The sequence below is a fragment of the Sinohyriopsis cumingii genome, chromosome 1 (genome assembly GCF_028554795.1).
Source record: "Sinohyriopsis cumingii isolate HCF-2022 chromosome 1, ASM2855479v2, whole genome shotgun sequence".
In the NCBI taxonomy this organism is placed as follows: Eukaryota; Metazoa; Mollusca; class Bivalvia; order Unionida; family Unionidae; genus Sinohyriopsis; species Sinohyriopsis cumingii.
Window position 1 is genome coordinate 91,032,759 of NC_142961.1, and position 7,402 is coordinate 91,040,160.

The following is a 7,402-nucleotide window of genomic DNA, read 5'->3' on the forward strand; positions in this document are numbered from 1 at the left end:
AGTCATTAGGCCATTGATGAACACTACGTTTCCTAGCTTGAGACAAAAGATAAGCATAATGGTCACAAAACCATCGATCTACTTTCACATCGTTTCTAGAAGAAGAACGAGGATCAAAATGAGTCACTAAATGTTCTAAGGAATAACTCAGGCTGCGATGATGCAGAAAATACACACAATATTGTCCACACACCAAGGAATCTGTGCCTTGCAATTTCACATTATTGAATCGGGTGGTCTGAGAATTTCTTCTCATAAAGTCAATGATATCGTCTTCCAAAGGAGGCAATCCATACGAATCGAAATATTCCACACATCCTTCTTGAGGAAAGTAGACGGCTACCCAGTGAGTTCCTGGGAGATGACTGTCGTCCGTGTTGATCACATAAGCTTGATGGTCTTGAGGTTTGCGATGAGGGAGTTCATCTTTAGCACAGACGACAGGATTCCAAGAAGCCGTGTACGAGCTGTGGTTCAAAAGGTAATAGAGTTCCCAGGTATCCCTTGATTTGTGTGTTTTTTCTTCTTCTTCTTCTTCTTCACAGGTAATAATAAGTGATCAATTCGATCCTGACTTTTTGCTTGAAAATGTTTGACAAATAACCGTTTCTTCGCTTCGTCTCCCCACTCTGATTCAGGAGAGCTTCAATACGATGGATCTCTTGAGTGGTTAATGGTGGACAAGAATGATCACGCAAGTCTTTATACCACTGATGCAACACAACTTCGTCCGAGATGAGACTCCAAGCTTCGTCCAGATACTCATCCAATTTTTCTTCTTGACTCAGCATCAGACATTTATCGTGTTGAATTTGACTGGGATGATCGTTTTGACATCCATAGCAATCTTTCTTGATCAATTCCATCATTTTTTCGACCAAGTGTTTGGCAAAACAGGAGACTAAATGGGCTTCTTGTTCTGGCCATCTTGACTTCATCATGATAACTTCTTCTTCCACAGTCTCCTCACATTCCAAAGTTTCTCCACTAGGTAAAGAGGGATAACAGTCTTCCATGGCTTCTAATAATCTAGAATGACTTCTCTCAAACTGTTGATTTCTATCGTATTATCAAATTCTGCATACAGGATGACGTTCACCGTGTGGGGTAGAGCATTAGCAAACTGAAGTTCAACTCGAATCTGGCCGGATTTTATAGGGTGAAAATGTCCCTCGTCGCTGCCTTGGTCTGGAGTGAAATCAAAAGCCCACAAAGTGTAGCCTTGTGTATAATCCTCGTACGTAATGCCATGACTGGTGTTGGTTCCTAACTGACCGGTAGCTTCGTGCAAGGACAAGTACGATCTCAAGTAATTCTTCTTGTCAAAGTTAGGTTCGAAAGGTCTGGTACACAAGGTCTTGCCATCGCGACTGACTTCAATCTTCGACACGTTGTAGTGATGAAAGTTGAAAGGATTTTCATTCTGGTATCCATTGAAGGCTGTATTGCTCACGATACCAAGTATTAAAGGTTTGGGTAACTGACCTTGGAACAGATGATCTTCGATCATGGATCGCTGTCCGTTGGGAATAGTGAAGGTTTTCACTTCCACGCGGCGTATTGGATACTTGGCGGTCGTTCTGCTCAACGTCTGACTGATGTCGTTTCCCACTTTAGGTAACACTTCCACGCGTCGTACGTAGAGTTTGGCTTCCTCGATTTTGGTTTTGTAAGCGTCATCAGTTGCATCCATTAAATGGAAAGAGGTACTGCTACGATTTAGTCTCAGGCAAATATCCACCCCATTCAGTAAATACTTTTCTTGTAACCACATGTCCAAATGCAAACGATACATCAGTTCTAAACTCTTGTTGTCTGTGATTTTTTTTCTTCGTTCTACAAATCCCTTATTGTGGTCTTTCTTTGTATCCACTTCGGGGTTGTTAAATTGACCTGGTGTGTCAGGTTTCCATGCCACGCAAGCATCCAGATGAGTTTTCTTGGCGTCTATTCCGTACGTCAAGAGATTTTCCAGGTAGGCACGATAAGGGTAAGTATCCATGATGCTACTGATCAGTTTGTTATTCAAGTACAAATCCACTGAGTTGAACAAGGAATGCATAAAATTGTTGACGGGAGCTGCTGGCCCAGTGTCTATAGCATTTCCATCCTTATCCTCAACTTTGACTTTCAAGTACAAGTAACTGCTGTTCAGATGTATGTAATCTTCGGGCTGACCTTTGATTTCAAACTCGAGGGGAGTTGATCCGGAGTCCTTGACAGAGGAAACAGGGTGAAATTCCACCCATTGGGATTCTTGCATCGTCATCATAGTGGGTGGCATGGCAAACAGATCCAGTTCCGACTTGGAACAAGCGCAAGATTCTAGGTGCATCATTTTTCTGTTTCTCAATAATCGAAAACGTCTAAGTCTCGAACGGTTCTTCTTTTCTTTGCCTTTCTAGCTTTAGGCGTGTGAAGTCTGGTGAAAGGGTATTTTCTTCGTCGTATCTTTCTGCCTTGTCCTTGCTGTGGATTCAAGGAAGTAGGAATGCCTGACTCGGTAGAGTGCAGGGCATTTATAGGTGTTTCTCGTCGGCTCAAACGGTCTTTACCCGTTTGCAGCAAGACATTTTTGCCTGCCCTCATGAAGGCTTCTTTAGGGTTTTGTTTGTCGATGATGACATTTTGGAGAAATTCTTTGCCTTGCGTCAATGCCGCATCTTTCAAGGCGTGCAATCCACGTGTCACCATCGGTTTCAAGACTGGGGACACCGATCGAAAGGCCGATTTTAGCATATCTCCTAAACCGTGTCCTCGCTGTCGAGCAACCCCTCGGTACACTGGATACATGACTTACGAATCGTGAGAGAACCGTTTTCTAAAATGGAGTTTCACCGTGACATTTCCTTTGGTGAATGCACTATTTTGTCCCAGATCTCCTTTTATAGCAATGTTGACCGTGTCCAAATACGACTTACTGAAGGCAAATAGTGAGGATTTACAAATTCGCGGTGGACGTGATAGGTGTTTCCACCTTCCTGGTCATTGGTTGTGGCACTATCCGCTTTGAAAGGAATGACACGCAGTAACGGTACGGAGGTGTGTTCCACCACGTTGTACTCCACCACATCGGAGTACACAAAGATCAAATTCAGTCCTTGGTTCAGTTCTACAGGGAATCGAAAAAACTTGTAAAATTCTGTATAGATGTTGATCTTCGGTTTCAAATTTGGAGCCATTTTTGTGTCTCCACCTAAAATATCAAACAAGTCACGATTAAAACTGATGGACAACGTTTGGGTATCCTGAAATTTCATCAGTAACCGACGAGCCACTTTATGGTACTCCAGGGTGACACTTTTTTTGATTTTGTTCAGGGTTTTGCCAAAGAATAACTCGAACCTGTAAGCAATGGTATCCACCAAATGTTGGCCACTAAAATAAAACCCTGACGGAATTTTCAAGATGTAGATATTGAAGGGTGAATTGTTGGATGGTCTTGTGTCCCCTGAAAACCCGATGTCATTCATGGCTTGTTGCAATTGTTCGTTCATGATTTCGACCTCAAAAGTGTTTTGCTTTTCAGTGATGTTTTGGATTTGTGCAGGGTGAATCATTTCCACTAAAGCCACTTCCCAATGGGCTTCGTGATCTAATGGGATGGCCTGAGGTAATTTGGCCGTGTAACAGCACAACGTGTTGTTGGGAAACACCTCCATGGAACTGTCACTGGGTAAGGTTAAGTAAAATTGGTTTTGGTGACTTATAATTCCAGAGTTCTGTGACTGTCCGAGGGGTTACTGGAAGTCAGAGGAGTGTCTCCGCCCAAAATGGGGTTGTTGTTGTTGCTGCAGTGGTGACTGACACTGGCACTGGACACAAGGTTCCCGTTGTTGCCGTTGGAAGAGAATTTCAGGGAAGGATTGGGAAGCAGGTAACCGATGCAACTGCTTAATAAAATGGTCCACAATTGTTTGTCTCCTTGTTGCAAACTCAAATTGGCAATGGCTGCCCCGATGACACAATACACAACGAAGATTTGGCAGAAAAAGACGATTTGTGTTTTAGGCACACGTTCTCCACACAACACCCACAAAGGTTGTTTTTGTAAATCTTGCAGAGAAGAACTGGGCGAGGGAGTGGTAGCAGTAGTAGCTACGTCTGTGTCAAAGGGCATGATGGTCACTTCTTTTTATAGTCGATGACTTGCGAAGCGTCGATCCAAGAATCAAAACTGGGTGGATATCCTTTCCAACGTACTTTGACTTCTTTGACACGTCGTTTGCCCACTTTACGGGTTCTGCGTTCGAGAATGCTTTCGATGTCGTACACGTCGTCTTCTTTTTTGGTGACACGTTGTAACTCGGGCAAATAAAACGTTCCTTTGAGCACTTCTCCGTTCATGTCTTCCAATTTATAGACGACAGGATGACGGCCATTCACTCGTCCAGTGACACGAAACAATTCGGTATTCCAGTTAGGTAAGTAACCTTTGTCGAAAGTGCGTTTGGTTTTGCCAATGCATACCCAATCTCCTACGGCCAACACTCCACTTTTCTTGGGGGCAGCCCTCGTCGGGGACGTACCAAACAGGCGCTCAAACACCAACACTTCGTTCTCGGGAGTCACCTCTTGCGGGGCACGTCCGATGCTTCGATGGTAAGATTGGTTGTACGCTTGCACCAGGTGCGGTAAGATGTCGATGTACTTCAGAGTGTGGTGATGCGTAAAATATTCCACATGCGTTCTTTCAAAGTGCGTTGAAAACGTTCCACGATGCTGGCTTTGGTTTCGGGATTCTCGGTGGTAAAAAAATGAATGTCACGTTTCTTTAATTCTTTTTGGAAAGCTTGGTTCAGAAATTCGGTACCTTTGTCCGTTTGCCATCGAAGAGGGTGACGACCGCTTTGTTTCAACACCCGTTGCAGGGCTCGCACTAACTCACTGCTCGATTTGGAAGTCAAGGGTACGACCCAGGCAAATATGGAAAAGACGTCGATGACACAAAACAAATATTTGTAGCCACGATTGTAGCTGGCCAAATGAGAGACATCGGCTAAATCGGCTTGCCATTGATGATCGATGCCTTCCACTCGGGTGCGACTTCTGGAAAACTTGCGTCGAATGGGTTTGTGTAAAGTGTAGGTAGCTTGTTCTTGTAACCATCGTTGCACTTGAGGTAAACGGAGACTTTTCAGTCGCGTTTTGGCAGCACGATACAATTTTTGAACTCCTGCGTAACCTGCAGAATGGGAGGGATCGTAGTAAATGCTGGCTAACACTTTTTCTATTTTCTTGTGTTTGTTTGTTAGTAAGACACCCACTCTTGGAGGATGCGACTCTTTTTCTCTTGAGGTACTTTCTTGGATTGCAATGCTTTGCGTGTGCGACCGGCAATAGGTGTCGAGGAGGAGGATGTCGGAACAGGGGATATCGGTTCTTGTTTCACTTCTGTCTTCACTTCTCTCTTCACTTTCGTTTTCTCTTCTGATGAAGAAGGAGTTGTCATCATCTTTTTAATCCATCCAATTCTGGAGGTAGGTGGTGTTGTTAACTTGCGTACTTTTTCTGGAGGAGTTTGAAACCCTTCTTCTTCTCCTTTTTCTGTCTTGGTCACTGGTAGTGGTGGTGGTGGTACTGGTGATTGTGCTGGACTTTTCATCAAGGTCTTAAAATCTTTCAAGGTGGGAAGAGCTGTCTCGTCTGAGGCTTTCTGGTGAAAGAGTTGCAGTCGTTGCAAGAGTTGACCGTACTTTTGCGATTTTTCTGTTTCGGACAAATCTTGGCGATCCATCAAGGACTGCAATTCGTGTTGTAACTGGGACATCTCGCTCAAATTTGGATTGGGAGGTAAATGCGGGGTGCGTTGTTCTTGCCAACGATGGTATTCCATCCATCGTTTGTAAGGCACTAAAGCTAGTTTTCGTCCTTCCATGGGGTTGTCAAGGGTCGATTCTGAGATCTTGGGACTTCAGAGGTCCCTTTTATCTTGCTCCCACCAGTCCTCCCAACATGGTTCCCAAGACTCCTTTCAACAATGGGCCTAGCAAGAGGGGTAAAATTCCTCCACGTTGGACCAACATCTTCTTTTGACGAATGGGGATTTTCTTTTGAACCATTTGGCGAAGAACGTGGCGATGTTTGCCTAAGCATTGTTTCTGGTGTTTGGACAAAGGGATCGTGCCTTTGAACACGTTCAAACAACATTCGCACACGGTATCGATGACCTCTTTGGAGGCTGATTGAATGAGTTTTTTTCGTAGAGGTGGAGAAGCTTTGGACAGGACAGATAACATGTCCGCATGTTTGACTAAACGAGGAGGCAGTCCTTTCCTGTTCTTTCCTTGGGTTTTAGAAGACAGATGTGTTTTGGAGGGTGACATCTTTGAGTCTTCAGCACCAAAAAACACTGATACCCCTACTTGGTCACAGGCCTTTTTTATACTGGAACGCGCAGCCACTGATTATCTTTACGTCTTATGAACTTCAGGACAGGAATGACACGTCGTGCAGGGGTACGCAACGGACTAAATTGAGCCAGTTCTTGCTTGGACAAATCCAGTAAACTTTGTAACATGCCTGATCTCTCTTGGACTTTGATTTTGGGAGAAGGTACTTTGTGAGCAGAGGCCACTGCCACTAAATTGGAGGGTCCTGCCACAGGGGAAGTTTTTGGGGTTATCATCGGAGAAGTTCTTGGTGTGATCAACGTCTCCAAGTACTCTTCAGTTCTTTGTGTCATCAACGGAGAAGTGAATGAACCTGATTCTACCGGAGACGCGGTCACCGCCGTTGCAGGTCGTGGTTTGCGAGTGTAAGGTTGCATCTTGGCCGAAGTGCCTCTCTTGCGACTAGTTTTCTTCTGTGGACTTTTCTTTTTCTGGGAACTTTTTCTCTGTTTCTTTTTCTGGGGGCTTCTTTTCTTTTTCCGGGGTGGTGTCTGGTAAGAGGAGGGTCCCGCCACTGGAGAAGTTCTTGGAGACACGGGTCTCCTTGGGGACTTGGTCTTGGCAACGTGGCTCTTTTTCTTTTTGGAGCTTCGTTTGACTTTTTTCTTGGTGAGAACTTTGGGGGCATTAGGATCCCATCTTAAGAGAGAGCGAATGATGACCCCTCCTAGAGTACCGCTCCCTCCAGGTTTCAAAATGATTTGTTTTTTGGTTTGAGTGTCGATGCGGGGATCGGCCAGTTGGGTCACTTGTAGTAATTGACGTGCTGTCACCGTGAACCATCGTAAGACTTCTTTGAGACTAGATTCTAAGACACAAGCCCGTATTTGTGGATTTTTTTCTCGACTGATGCCATACAAGGCACGAATCAATTTGACGGGAAGATGCGACTGAAGGGACGTCATATTCAAACTGTGTGAGACAGACGAAAAGTGTCTGAGGTTTTTATAGATTTTTTTTTTGTTGAGTGAAGTTAAGTCGAGGACGGAGACGTGTCCAGGACAGGCCCT